This window comes from Lissotriton vulgaris, chromosome 10, assembly GCF_964263255.1.
Source record: "Lissotriton vulgaris chromosome 10, aLisVul1.2, whole genome shotgun sequence".
Classification (NCBI taxonomy): Eukaryota; Metazoa; Chordata; class Amphibia; order Caudata; family Salamandridae; genus Lissotriton; species Lissotriton vulgaris.
Window position 1 is genome coordinate 494,800,765 of NC_141698.1, and position 14,324 is coordinate 494,815,088.

The 14,324-nt window shown below is 46.1% G+C and overlaps 1 protein-coding gene across 2 annotated transcripts in view; it reads right to left on the reverse strand.

Moving 5' to 3' along the window:
* BFAR (bifunctional apoptosis regulator) overlaps positions 1 to 14,324 on the reverse strand; it is a 357,188-nt gene that overhangs the window by 255,816 nt on the left and 87,048 nt on the right. The window lies entirely within an intron of this gene.

The following is a 14,324-nucleotide window of genomic DNA, read 5'->3' on the forward strand; positions in this document are numbered from 1 at the left end:
GTTTAGCAATCAAAGGCTATGTATAATGCTCCCATAATGCTCTCTGGTTTGATGCAAATATGTGCAGAAGCTTGAAAGCAAGATTGATGATTTTTGCTTTCAAAAGAAAATGTTCATAAAAAAAGGACAGCAGGAAAAAAACATTTTGCTAAACTACGGTAAAATTTCGGGTACCATTTCTTTGCATCATCATTTAGTAACACGTGTTGATGCATGCTAGTATTTCCCCCAAAAAATCATAATGAAAATCAGTGTAACCAGTTCAATAAGATTATTGGAAACAAAAATAAACAAGCAAAGGTAAAGCCAATGGGTCTGAAATTGGCGGTCGGCTTTTTAGTTTTGTCAATGTGTGACTTGTTTTGGCATGGTTTCTGTAAAACCTTATTGGTGTGAGAGCTGCCAGGCCCTCACATTATAACAAACATTGGCAAAAGCAAAAACAGTTTTTGGTCTCAAAAAGCACACACTGCCAGAGTAGTTACTGGCACTGAACAAAACTACTTTGGGTGCCGATATGCTCCTTGTGAAAGAGCTAAATGCTGTCACTCACAGTGAATCCAGCTGATACAGAGAGAGAGAGAGAGAGAGACAGAATTTTAATAAACAGATTAGGTCACTCTCCTCCTAAGAAGAAGAAAACAAAGAGGGCACACCTAGGCAACAACCTGCCTTAACAGCCTTTATTTGAACCATATTGACATTGTCCATCCGAGATCCTCTGATTGGGCTCCTCCTACAGAGGAAGCAGTTTGATAAGGAGGAGCATAACCAACTTTGGTTGGAATGTCCATGCCCAGTCATTCCGGATAGGGTTGCAGAGGCCCCGGATATTGACCCGAATATGCTGGCGTTTCTCAAAAGACCCTAAAAAGGGCATCGACGTGCATGCCGTGGATGCCAAGATAAACCTTTAGAAGTCGCAGGCCCTTTGGAGAAGATTCTTGAGATGGCGTTGGTGGCCAAAGACACTGGCTCCCCCATCGATCCAGACATCTTGGCAGGATGGACGCAACGCGCCATCTGTTTCCTTGGTAACGCCAATTGCGCCATTTCCGCAGAGAGAAGAAAATCATTACTCATCCTCTGAAGCTGGTCCCCTGGCCGAAGGGCTCTTGTTCGGCGACAAATTTGTGAGGGACGTGTCCAAATACGCCGGCACATTCCCCACCCTTGACAAGGCTCAGTCCAACATTAAGCAAGTGTTTCAGCAAGGCCTTTTTGGACGGGCCGGGCTAAGCAGGGGCCGCTCGCCAGGCCGTCCGTATGTTCAAGGCCCGCCTACAGGTGGGTGGCTACTGTCATGGTAGAGGGGATTTCAAGGACCCTACCAGCGGTGGTACCTTCTACCCGACTAGAATATTCTCCCGGTGCAGATTCCATCGAGGCGGCCAAAGAATGAACTTCCAGCCTCAGATCACTGCAGGGAAGAGCTTTAGCTCCTGTATCTTCCTCTCGGGGCGGGGGTGGGGGTCTCATTTGTCACTTTGTACACAATTAGGTTCAAATTACACACAACGCCTGGGTCTTACAAACCGTTCAGGGTTTCCAAATAGAGTTCTTCCAGTCTCCCATGCAGGACTTTATACCGCTCCTGTTGGTTTTTTCCCTAACAATAAGAAATTTTTATAGAGCACGAAATAGCAGAATTGCTGGAGAAGCACGCGGTAGCCTACTAAGACACCAAATCCAAGTGTTTCTGCAGCAATGTCTTCCTCGTGCAAAAGAGGGGCGGCGGTTATAGGCTCGTTCTGAACCTGAAGGGCTTCAATCATGTTGTTCTCTATCGACATTTCAAGATGGAGGGAATACATCTATTGACGCATCTTTTGAGGCAAGGATATTGGATGGTCCGATTGGACATCAAGGAGGCCTGTCTCACGCTGCCAATCTTTCCCTCCACACCGGCACTTTTTACAGTTCTAGTGGCGGGACTGGTGGTTGGAATATTTGGTCCTTCCTTTCGGTCTTTCCTCGGCGCCTTGGTGCTTCACCAAGCTGATGAAACCGGTGACGGCTCATCTCCGAGAACAGGGTATTCATCTCATAATTTATCTAGACATACTCATTATATCGCTGTCGGTTGCCCCAGCAGCCCAGAACCTTCAAATCACGGTGCAGCTTTTGGAGAATCTGGGTTTCGTAATCAATTCAACAAAATCGGTCCTGTCTCTGACTCAGTCAACAGAGTTTCTGGGTTTTGTAATCAACTCCGACGGCCCAACTTCAGCTGCCCGAGACCAAGTTGAGGGATCTGAAGAAGGAACTGAAGGTAACACCAACCAAACAAGTAATGTAGCTGCGGGCCATTGCTCGTCTGCTGAGACTACTTGCAGCCTCAATTCAAGCAATTTTTCCAGGCCCGTTGCATTATCGAGCGTTGCAAAGCTTGAAGATTCAACAGTTGCAGAAAGGTCTTTCCTACTCCGACCAGGTTGGCCCGGGACCAGGGTTCAATTCCCTGCCTTGGCGGGTCTTGGGCTCAAAATTCCACGGACCTGATAATTCTCGCCTCGGTGCCTATTCCAATCATGGAGTTCCACTCTGCAACTCTGGGCAATAGCTTGCTTAATCTCCACAACGGCCCCGACAACGCTAAGGATGCCTGGCCTCCACCTTAGGGGATGCCCAGGAGTGGACGCCTCACAGGGAAAGCCAGGATGGGTTCCACGGCGGTATTCGTACCAGCGCCTTGAGACCCTTGCAGGCGAGTAGTGCGCTATACAAGTATCAATTTACATATTTTTTTTTACATTTCTTGTTCTTCCTGTTGAGGCACCCGAGCAGCTCTACCACTCTCCTGTTAGTCAGCTTCGCCAGGTGCTTCCATTTGTGTTTCCAGTGCTGTGTCCCCGTCTGAGTCTATCACTGGGTCGTGTAACAGTGCAACGAAGGCTTCCCACGCTCTTGCTGTTTCAAGTGCTTTTTCATTATCAGATCTCTTAGCCTGTTGGAGTCGAACTGCGCTCTTACTTGTCGCCCATTTAAGTAGTTCTGTCTTCCATCTTATAACGGTGGGACCCTGCCTGGATTTCCAATACATTGTTAGTTCCCTCTTAGAGAATAGCAAACCCAGCTCCCAAAACTTGCTTGTAACTTTCATTTTGGTTGTGTGTGGAAACCAGTGCAATAGGCACACCCCAATGTTCGGCTCTATTTGTCGTTCTGTGACTTCTTTGAGCAGAACAACCACGTCTTCCCAATACTTTTCCAATTGCGGGCAGCTCCACATCATGCGGGGAAAGTCTGCTCCGCTAAATTACAATGCAGGCATTGGGCAGTATCCACCTTAAAATACCTATTGATCTTATCTGGGTTAAATACTCTCTGTGCAATATGTAAAAACGAACCAATTGAAACCTGCCATTGCGTGTGCTTCTCCATGCTCTTTCTACTAGTTGGGACCATGTAGTCTCAGGGATCTCCCTACCAAGGTCTGCCTCCCATTTTTGATGCAACTGACTTAATGGTTTTACTCCCTCATTCAGCAATCGCTTAAAAATGTAACAGCTTTAAATGTGCCCGCCGCCATCACAACACACTGGCAAGCCAGGGCTGTATGTGGCTCCGACAGTCCCCCTCCCCAATGCCGTTGAATTACTGATACTAGAGAGGAATGTAGTAGATAATCGCCTCTGAGAAGGTCGTATCTATCCTACAGAGCCTGGAAGGGCAACAAAACTCCATCCTCATATAAATCACCCAGCATTTGGAACCCTAACTCCTCCCATATGGCCAATTCAGTCCAATCCCCACCGTGTGGAAGTGCGGTACACATGCCCAGGGTTATTTCCGGGGCATATGGGTGGGCAATCCCACACCTACGCTGAGTCCGTTTCCAACATAATCGCAATGTCGGCTCCTCATGTGACAGCATCAGGAGATGCAGTCGCTGTTGGAGGATAATAAAAGGACAGTATATGACGTGGGATCGACCAACCCTCTAAGCCCTCCGGGCCCCTAAATTCCCTGGCCACTGCCTGGGTAAGCCATTGCAGCTGTGCTGCTAGATAGTATAATTCAAAGTCTGGGACTGCTCAGCCTCCCTCGCCACGTGGCCGCAACATTATGTCAAATGCCACCCTCCTCCGTCCATTTCCCCACAAGAACCCTCCCACCATAGAGCGGAGTGTTTTGAAGATCGAACCCGGTATCCATATTGGTAGCATTCTAAAATAATATAGCAACCGGGGTAAAGCCACCATTTTCAGCAGTGCCATCCGGCCCGCTACCGAGAGGGGCAGGGTGCTCCAGTACGCCAGACTACCGTTGATGCCTCGTAGTGCTCTACCTATATTACCATCCAAGAGGTCTTCCTGCGAGGGATACACATTTGTTCCCAGATAAGGCAGGCAGTGAGGTTCCCACCCAATATCCTCTGTCTGCATAGGGTTCATCATTGATTTGGCCACTGGGAACAGGCAGGTCTTTTCCCAGTTCACTTGTAGACCCGAGGCCGATCCAAACGTTCGCAACAGAGCTGTCGCTCCTCGCAGAGCTTCCTCCGTATCAGTCAAGAACATGAGGAGTTTGTCAGTATAAAGCGATATATATTGCATATTTCCGCGTAGATCTAGGACAACATAATGCCTCACTGACCTAGTGTGGGCTGCCAAGGGTTCAATGGCCAGCACAAATATCAGGGGAGAAAGCAGGCACCCCTGTCGCATGCCTCGCCCAATTAAACAAGGAGAGGATATTGTTGCTCCCGTTCGTACCCGCGCCGTGGCAGATCAATACAGTACCTCTGTCCATTTCACAAAAGCCTCCCCCAGACCCTTTGCTCTCAAGACCGGATATAAATAGGGCCACTCTAGACTATCAAAGGCCTTTTCAATATCCACCTATAAAACCGCCGCGGATGGCGCAGCACTATGATCTTCCCCTAGAATGCTAAGTAAACGGCGTACATTAGTGGATGTATTCCGGCTTGGTATGAATCCTGTCTGGTCACGATGGACCAGTTGTATCATGTATGGGAGTAGTCTGGTTGCAAGTATCCTACTTACAATTTTGTAGTCAGTGGTCAGCATGGAGAGAGGGCGATAGGCCTCCCTATTGGAGGGGTTCCCCCCAGGTTTTAGTAAAGGAATATTTACTGCCTCCCTAGGAGGCGGGTAACTGTTCCGTTCTTTGTGCCTCCTGGAACACTGCCAGTAACCGTGGAGCTAGGCAATCTAGTCCCGATGTTTTGTTGCGTGCCATGTGTTTGATTGCGCCCCGTATCTCCCCCAGTGAAATCTCCTGCCCCAATAATGTTGCTTGCTCCCTATCTAATTGCGGCCGTTGCAAATCCGCCAAAATTTCCTTCACATAATCCCCAACAATGCCCAGTTTGCTTCGGTATAATTCAGTATAGTAATCTAAAAACAACCCATTAATCCTTTGATGGGTACATATCAACTCTCCTGACGGAGACGTCAGTCCTAAGATTGGGGCACCCTGGAAGCAGAGGCACTGGTGTAGACACTTAGTACAGTTTTTTTTTCCGCAGGTGTTTTGGAAGTTCCATTGTCAAAGTTGACAATCAAGTTGTTTATTCTTAAAATCGACAACTCTACACGTACAAGGGATTTTACATAACAGCTATATTTAGAGTGTTCTAGTTTCTCTAGACGTTTTGTTATGAGCATGGAGAGAGGAGTACTGTGGGAGAGAGGGGGCCGGGAAAAAGAGTGAGAGGAGGTGAGTGTAGCATGGAAAGAGATAAAAAACAGAAACAAGCATTTACAAAGCAACGGTTTTGCCTTTGGAAAAGTTTGAGCTATTGGCATTGTAAATGACAACATTTTTATTTATTGTGTTGGTTTTGAAAACAGATAAATAAATGGCATTGTCATTTACATTGCCAATAGCTCTAACTTTTCCAAAGGCGAAACCGTTGCATTGTAAATGCTTGTTTCTGTTTATTCCCCAGGTCCGTTCGTGATGAACACCCAAGAGGAAATCCGGCAAACCATTGCTGATTTTCAGAACGGGACAAACGGGTTCGAAAGAGCCAAGGCTTGGAGGTCAAAGATTGGAAACAAATGAGGGGTTCGTGGCCTCTTGCGTCATGGACTGAAGCGTGCGGTTTGTGTCTACAGAGTGGGCATTATATTACTTGCATACTGCACTATATATTAAAAAACGTGTAGAATCATAATCAAGTGCGCATGTTGAACACCTAATAACCAAAGTCTAGATGCTGTTGCCGGAATTTGTTGTTACTCATAGAGAATACACGTTTGTGGTGTTATGAATGCGCACAATGTTTTGCAATTTACATGCGTAGCTGGCAGCTGACCCCATGTCACAAGGATGACTTAGTCAGAATGTTCCAGCCCACTGCACGAGGCGTGTTGGGATTCGTAGTTTTCATTTTCTCATTATACGGCTTGGCCTGTAAGTACCAGCATGCCTAGTGATTTGGCAGAAAATATAGGACTGGCTGGGAGTCATCTTCGGGACACGAGGCCAGGTGACAACTGTGCAACAATCATGCTTATGGCTGCACGCTTTTAGGAATGTCGTGTATCGTTTTAGCAACTGTAATGCTCCAACCTTAAAATCAATTATTGGTGTGTGTATATATACTTGTATTTTCTGTCACTCTGAATTCCGTTAAACCAACCATATGTAATGAAGTGCGTGGCTTCACAGCGCATCAGCTGTCCTCCGTTACATTTTATGAAGTATAAAATGGTTAGAGGTGTGAGTCGCCTTCGAGGCACGTGTGGAGTTTGGTGGCCGGGGTTTCGTGTTTCAGGTAATCTGTTTCGGGGCAGCGGTTGGCAGGAGAAGTCGTTTAAAGCGACCGCGCTATTGGTGGCTGGGAGTGCAGCCTGTCAGAATGGGACGAGAGCCAACATGGGACTGTGTTCTACCAAAGTCTCTGTCAGATTTAATTCACGTGCTTCTCCTAGCTCCCCTGGAGGCTGCCGAGTACGGACGGGCTCCGAATTGGGTCTCAGCCCTCACGAGCCCTGGACCTTGGGGGATGCCGCCGAGCATCCTTCAGACAAGCTGCAGCCTTGGAACTTCCTTCAAAGTAGTTTTTATCCTCAAAGCTTTTTGGCATGAGTTTCGTGATTACGGCGGCTCGCTGGTTTCACCTGAAAGATACCTCTGAGCTCCAGTCCGCACCTGGCTCCCCCAGACGGAATATGTAAACAAACGCAGGGAGACACAAGCAAATGTTGCAAAACTATTCGAAAACCCAGTTAGACAGCTGCATTCAAGTGACAGGACTAACCAGTGCTTACTCCCCGGATTCCATTTTCAGCGTTTTTCCTAGTGGGGGGTTCTTGCGTTGTTATTTTTGTCTTTTTTTGTTGCTACTATTTTTATTTTGATATGCATCACCGTGTCGGGCTAATTCAGTGAGGATATCACCAAACACAATGCGTAGCCTCTGGGCTGTTGTGCATCTCTGCATGCTGTCTTCACTGCATTTGCTGCTGGGCTTTGATTGCAAGCACAGCTCTCTCAAGGTAGGTGGAATTTGTCTGCCAATCTTATACTAATATAAAGCGCTCAACGCTTGGGCTGTCCAAGCGCTACAATAATAGGTGCTGCTGGTACCCACCTCAATTGTACTAAAGGTATGGTCTGCCCGGGATGTATGCCCAAGCCTGGTGGGGTGCCGTGTTTGGAGATGTGCGACTTGCAGGTTAGGCACACATTTCAGCAGTGAGTGCATTCCACTTTTGCTGAGAATCAATCTGCATTGGCCCCCACGCGTCCTACGCTTTTGCTATATATCTTTTGCCGGATAAGACTACATATTAGCGAGTAGATCTTAGGAGACAATGTTTTTCGGTTCAGGCTGATGAGAATATGCAGTGTTTTTATGTTGGTCTGTGTATGTCACAAAGTACGGACGGAACTGTGTTTGCATGAGCGTGGGGATGCTTTTACATAAAGCAGAAAGAAAAACTGCAAAACTAACTTAAACACAGCTTAAAAATTGGTACATTGCATGCTATTACGTACTCTCGCTCAAATGTCTGCTGGCAAAGAGATATAGGAAAAGACTCGATTTGGCACAAAGGAAAGCATTTTTAGATGATGGTGTAAAAAGTGAAGAGAGGTGTTTTCGATTTAAACAAGTCAGGTCCCGGGCCGGCAGCCAATCACAGCGCGGCCCGAGGAATGACGTCACGTGGGTGTCCCGGCCGGCAGATTCGGGGGCGTGTTTTTCGCCCTCTCCCCTTCCCATTGGCTGGAAGGTAAAATTCCAGCCAATGGGAAGAGGAGAGGGCGGGACTTAAAAAAAGACACGGAAACGCCCCCGAATCGCGTTTTCACGGGGAAAGCGTGATTGACAGCCACTCTCTTCCAATGGCTAGCCTCCATTTATGGAGCTAGCCAATGGAAGAAGGGGCGGATTCAAGTCCCCCATACTGTAAACAAAAGCTTTCGCCTGGGCGGAGCACTGCTTCGCAGTGCTCCGACCAGGTCGAAACCTAAAAAAGGGAGAGTGATAGAGAAAGAGAGGGAGCATGACTGGAAAGGGAGAAAAGTGGTGGAGGGAAAGACCGGAAGGGGATAGGAGGTGAAAGGAGGAGCGGTGAGATAATGATGAAAGAGATGGGTGAGAGGAGGAGTATGTCCAAAAATGGAGAGGGGACGGGGGTCATAGTAAACAAGCATTTGCAATGCAATAAGTCTTGCATTTGCAACAGTTTGAGCTATTGGCTTTGTAAATGACAATGCCTTTTATTTATGTGTTGGTTTTTAAAAAAATAAATAAAAGGCATTAACATTTACAACGCCAATAACTTAAACTCTCACAAATGCGAGACCTATTGCAGTGCAAATGCTCGTTGTTTCCAGTTTCTTTATTACATGTCCTCACCCTCTGCCACGTTTCTTCTCTCTCACACATCCCTGTACCCTATAAATCCTTTTTAGCTCTTTTGCCACTGTCCTTTCTCAGCCCCTTGTCTATCCCCGTTCTCTGCCACTACTATGTGTGCTTATAAATAAATGAACACCTCCTCTGTGGCCCCCTCACCTGCATTCCTCTTTCTAATTACTGAACAATACCCCTTCGAAATGCATCTGTGTCTCAAACACTCGTACGCTGGCTTTTAATGACCCCTCGCTCACTTATTCGTGGCTGCACCTCTCTCACTATCACGTACAGCCAGTCCTTCATACCATCTATTGAATCTACTGTCCTTGTCCATCTGCCTAGATAATCCGGTCTCTCTGGGGTAGCATCATTTCAAGTACGGTATGCGATCTCTCTGGCATGAAGTTCCGGCAGGCGTCGGTTCCACAACCGGTCTGCCACAGATTCTGGCTGCTTGCACCTGCTCCTGGAACAAAAGGATCAGTGCTACCACCCTGGCCTCAGGGTGCTGTGAAAAGCAGCTAATCTCAGTGTTATAAGTGTATTTCCTCATCAGGGCACGGACTTGAGAGCTGGTACCCTGGTCACACATGCTAACACTTTTCTGGCACTGCTCATTAGCTTCTCTCCTCCAAGGAGGCTCCAAACTTCCAAGCCAATCCTGGCTCTGATCTCACAGCATGAGAGCAACTCTAGGATTGGTGGGAGCGGCCTCTATCAGCACTCAAAAGAGCAATGGAGGCCTCTGCTTTCTCTAACCCGGCCGGCCATAGAGACATAAGCATTTAAAACTTCAGTGCAGACCTCCCTGCTGCCACTCAGCAGCAATGGCCCACCCCGTCCTGACGCTCAGTCGGGACGAGTTGGTTGCTGAAAAATGAAATGGGAATAAACTTTATTACCATTTTATTTCTCAGCTCTGGCCTGGGGGCTTTCTTTGTAGGGCGACGCTCCTCGCTCAAATGGAGGAGCCACCTCTGAAATGAATTAAGTTCTACAAATCGTGTCCCAACCCCCAATTAGCAAAGGAGTGTGACAAAGTCCGCCAATTACACCTCACATTTTCAACATCCACCTTGATACACCTCCAGAACCTAAATGAACTTGTTACAGCTATACCACACCTAGATCATCCTTAATCTGCGAAACCCATCAGATCTTAATGCATCTGGAATAAGAAACAGCCTAGAAGCAGTTTAACAAGCAGATGTTACAAAACCACCTACATTTAAATCCCTCTAAAACTAAAAATCTACACATTAATATCTCACAGTATTCCACAACAACCATGCTTATGCAATGTATAGAAGCTTCCACTACACTTCCAGTCAGTTCCTAAGTTCACACATGAAATCCAACTTTCTCATATATAGAACACCTGAATCCAACAAGTTCCCAACCATGTACTAAAGAGGATCCATGTAAAAGAGCAGTGCTCTTGTGGTCTGATCAGGGCCTGACATGCTGCATAAATAACACATAAGGAATAGTCACTTACTGAACTAGTGAGAATGTGCTCTAGGTCTCAAGGGGCATGGAAAGTGTTCCATTAAAAAAACAATACAATATTGGACGACTCATGCAATTAAGGGTGAATGGTGGGGAGGGAGCACTGTGCCACGGTATACGCTGCTTTCAGCTGATGGCACTTCCATATTAGCCTCCGACTACTAAGGTAATCTATTCCACCCAGAAGCCTTATCAAATAAGATCTAAAAAGACTGCCAAAGAATACAAATGAGAAGATGGAGGAGATTGGATTGAAAAATACTTAAGAGTGAAATTTTCTCTATACACAAGGAAGCAGTTTGACTAAGAAAGAAAGTTCACACAGACACGCCAATAACTAATTGTAGAAACACATTTTCAAACATGATCAATTACTAGACTGTAGTAACAATTGAAGCCTAAAATTAGCAATATTAGGCCTTGGAAACAAAGTATAAAATAGTTCTGGGGGCGCGGAGCCAACCAGGCTCCAAGCTGGCTGCACATCTAGAAAGCTTCATAGATCAACATCTCATGGCTGTTTGCTATTGCGTACAGATGTGGCGGGCATGCCGGTGAGCCTACTGGAGGGAGGGATACAGAGCAATAGAAACAGAGCTGGATCATTGTTAAGGTATCAGACCAGCAGGATCACAATCTGTGGACAGCCCCTTCTTCATGACAAACATCTGTGGTGTGCAGCCCACGTGTGGAAATAGTGTGGTGGTGGTAATCCGGAAACTTTGCTGCAGTCTTGGCACCATGCATGGGCACCAATACTTTGGGCATACCGACAGAGGATGGATGAGCAATTTATTCCAGCCAACCATATGATTACTAGGGCCACAATGGCCCTAGTGAAAGGCGTTTGTAGTCGTGGCGAGCTGCTGGGATAGCCGCAGTAGATAACTTCACCTTTCATGACAAGCAAAGGCTGGACACATCAAACACCGCAATGAGGTTGGAGCTCTCAAAGGCAAGCAGCATCAAACCCGGACAGTCTCTTCATGACTGAGCACAGCTGTGTAGGAAGTAGTGCTGCCAGAACATATTGCTGGAGGGAGGGAACTCTATCAACCTTGGGTAATGTCAGGACACTACAGGGGCAAGGAGGCATCTTCAATCGTCTGCTGGAAGTCAACTAAGAGGGATAACAGTGCAGAAGAGCACGAGGCAATATATGAAACTAGCCTTTTGTGGGGAAACAGAAGACTACTTTACTCTATGCAAGAGAGGAGAGCCAGCTTAGTAGAGAATATGCAATTCACAGCGTACGCAGTGAAGGCCATGGAAAAGATAGAGGGTTTTTCTGGCAAGATACAATGAACAGAACAGGAGCAAGATAAGACACGGTTAAGGTTTCTGGAGTGGTGCTCCAACAGCTCATTTAAAGCGCCACTGTAATACAACCGCCAATGCAGTTAATGGTCTGCTGCCCTTTAAACAGGTGGTGACAGAGAGGATTGTTAAGCTGGACATATAACTAGAGCAACTGGACAGCCTTTTCCTAGAGCATTACATGCTCCTACAAATATAATAGAAATTCTTTGAGGAAATATGTGCAGTGGTGCTAGAACTTCAGCAATCTAGCATGGACACAGTGTGCCTTAGGTGCAATTGGTGTATAAGCTGCCTTCAAAGATTTATGAATAGGCAGTAGAGTGGCAGCTGTTCTAACATCAATCACAATCAATCAATCAATCAGTGACTTATATAGCGCGCTACTCACCCCGAAGGGTCTCAAGGCGCTGGGGAGAGGGGTCCGTTACTGCTCGAAAAGCCAGGTCTTGAGTTGCCTCCTGAAGGAGAGGTCTTCCATCACAAGAATGCGGAGACTGAATACTCAAAACAGTCATTAAAATAAAGAGGTGAGAATGAGAGATCAACGTATCCTGTTCTTCCTTAACTTGAATCTAGACACTCTGGCAAAAAAGGAGGGCCTTACCAACATTAAGAACTGCTTGCAAAGTGGCTGGGTGCAGAAGTGAGCAATACTATGAGTGACAAGCAAGGGAAAAGATGTTGACGTTTTCTCAAGCAATATCTCCAAGAGGTTTTTTTGACAATCAACCAGCAAATCCTGGATATTGATTTACTCTGAATTAGGATAGGATAGGGGTGGTTAAAGGACACACTGTAGTGGTTGGGTGTGAGGAATATTCTAACTGGACAAGAGGTGCCGCTGCGGACAGGTGAGATGGGGGATTGGTGTTTATGGAACGTAAAATTTTGCCTTTCATTTCTTTCACGCTTTGTCTCACTTCTTTCTTTCCTGTACTGGGGCTCTCAAGAGACCTACAGTGTTTACCTGGTAGATGATACCTTGTGTAAGTTCATTACCGTATGTTGTTCTACAACACCAGATGTGAATTTATATTAGGTGATATTATATCTCTGTGGATATGGTCATATGCCAAAATCGGTTAATAAATAGATTTGAACCGCAAAAATGCTTTGAGAAAATCAGAACACAGACTCATTGAATTTGACAACTGAACGACTAATAAACCATCTCCAAAAGGCTTACAGGAAGAGCCAATATTTTAAACTTTAGATCAGCTAAGTATAAGTGGTTTCCCCAGGTTTTAAGCTTAGCACATAAAAAGAGGTCCCATTACGTAAAACTGTTGGAAAGGGTGGGTCTCAATATCCCAAACTACTCCAGGTACCAAAGAGCTTACCTGATCATTTAGGGTGTGTGGTGGCTGAGCCCACAGGAACCTAACTACCCTACTGCTCCACCTCCCATGGCTTAGTATTGAGACCAACCTCACCCCACCACTTCCCCTTAGCTACCCCCTTACAGTCCACAATATCTCGAAACTCCCACTCGAACACTCTAGTCAAATCGTAATGGATACTGTAATGTCACTTTTCCACCTGGAACAAACGCTTGGAACATCGAACACATAGCTTTCATATCCTCCATGTGGTATAACCACTCGATTAAACTGGATGGGAAAAACACTCTTTTGGGATACATGGGCTCAAAAAAGGTATAAATAACATACTTATTCTAGAACCACATGATAATCCGGTCCCCTTTTCCACCCTAAAAATGAATTTCGATCTACCAAATATAGACTTCTGCAAATTTCTACATCTCAAGAATGAAACACCCTCTCAAGCCAGACCTCCCACTAGAATAGGCACCCCTAAGAGAAGAGGTCATACTACCTCCCACTTATATAAACATCTTGATACACATAACGGACAAGCTCTGGGATTCTTGAAAAGGAAATGGGAACTCCATTCTCAATCGACGTCCACTCCCCTCTCTGACGAAGTAACATGGCAGATGATCTGCAACTCCCCCTTCAAGGCCAAAATCACCCCTGCCCTTGCACGATCCAGATGCTGGTCTATTCACAAAACATACTGGACCCCAGCCAGACAAAACAAACTCTGACTGAGGAATTTGTTCACATGCCGGTAATGTGAAGAAGGCCCTGGTTACTTTCAACACATGCTTTTTAACTGTAAGATGACATTCCCATTGGGGACAAAAATCCAAGACCTGCTGTGCCAATTCACAAATGTTCCAATAGAAATTGACTTTCTAACAGACTTAGGACTACGTGCCAACCCCAGCATGACAAAACTTAACCATTACAACTCTTCACCTGTAAATCTCCTTCTCTCTCGGACTGGAAATTCACAACCCCCAGCACCTTTGACAAATGGTGTCATTTTCTATGCTCAGTTAGAGGGTCTGATAACATCTTACACTCTGAATTCCATGGCCCTTCGAGCCATCGATAGCTATGGGATCCTTTAGACAAATACCTCCAGAAGCCATAAACTACCACCCCACCCCCCATGCAGCCACATCATCTTCAGGTGGGGTTATATTTGGAATGTATCCTATATTCAGTATTTATCCTAGACCCACCCCACACCTGCTCAGTGTAGCTGTATCCTCTTCTTCTCCCTCTTTTCATTCTTCCTCCCACTCTCCTTCTCATGAGCCATATGATTTGGTTGCTGTACACTCTAT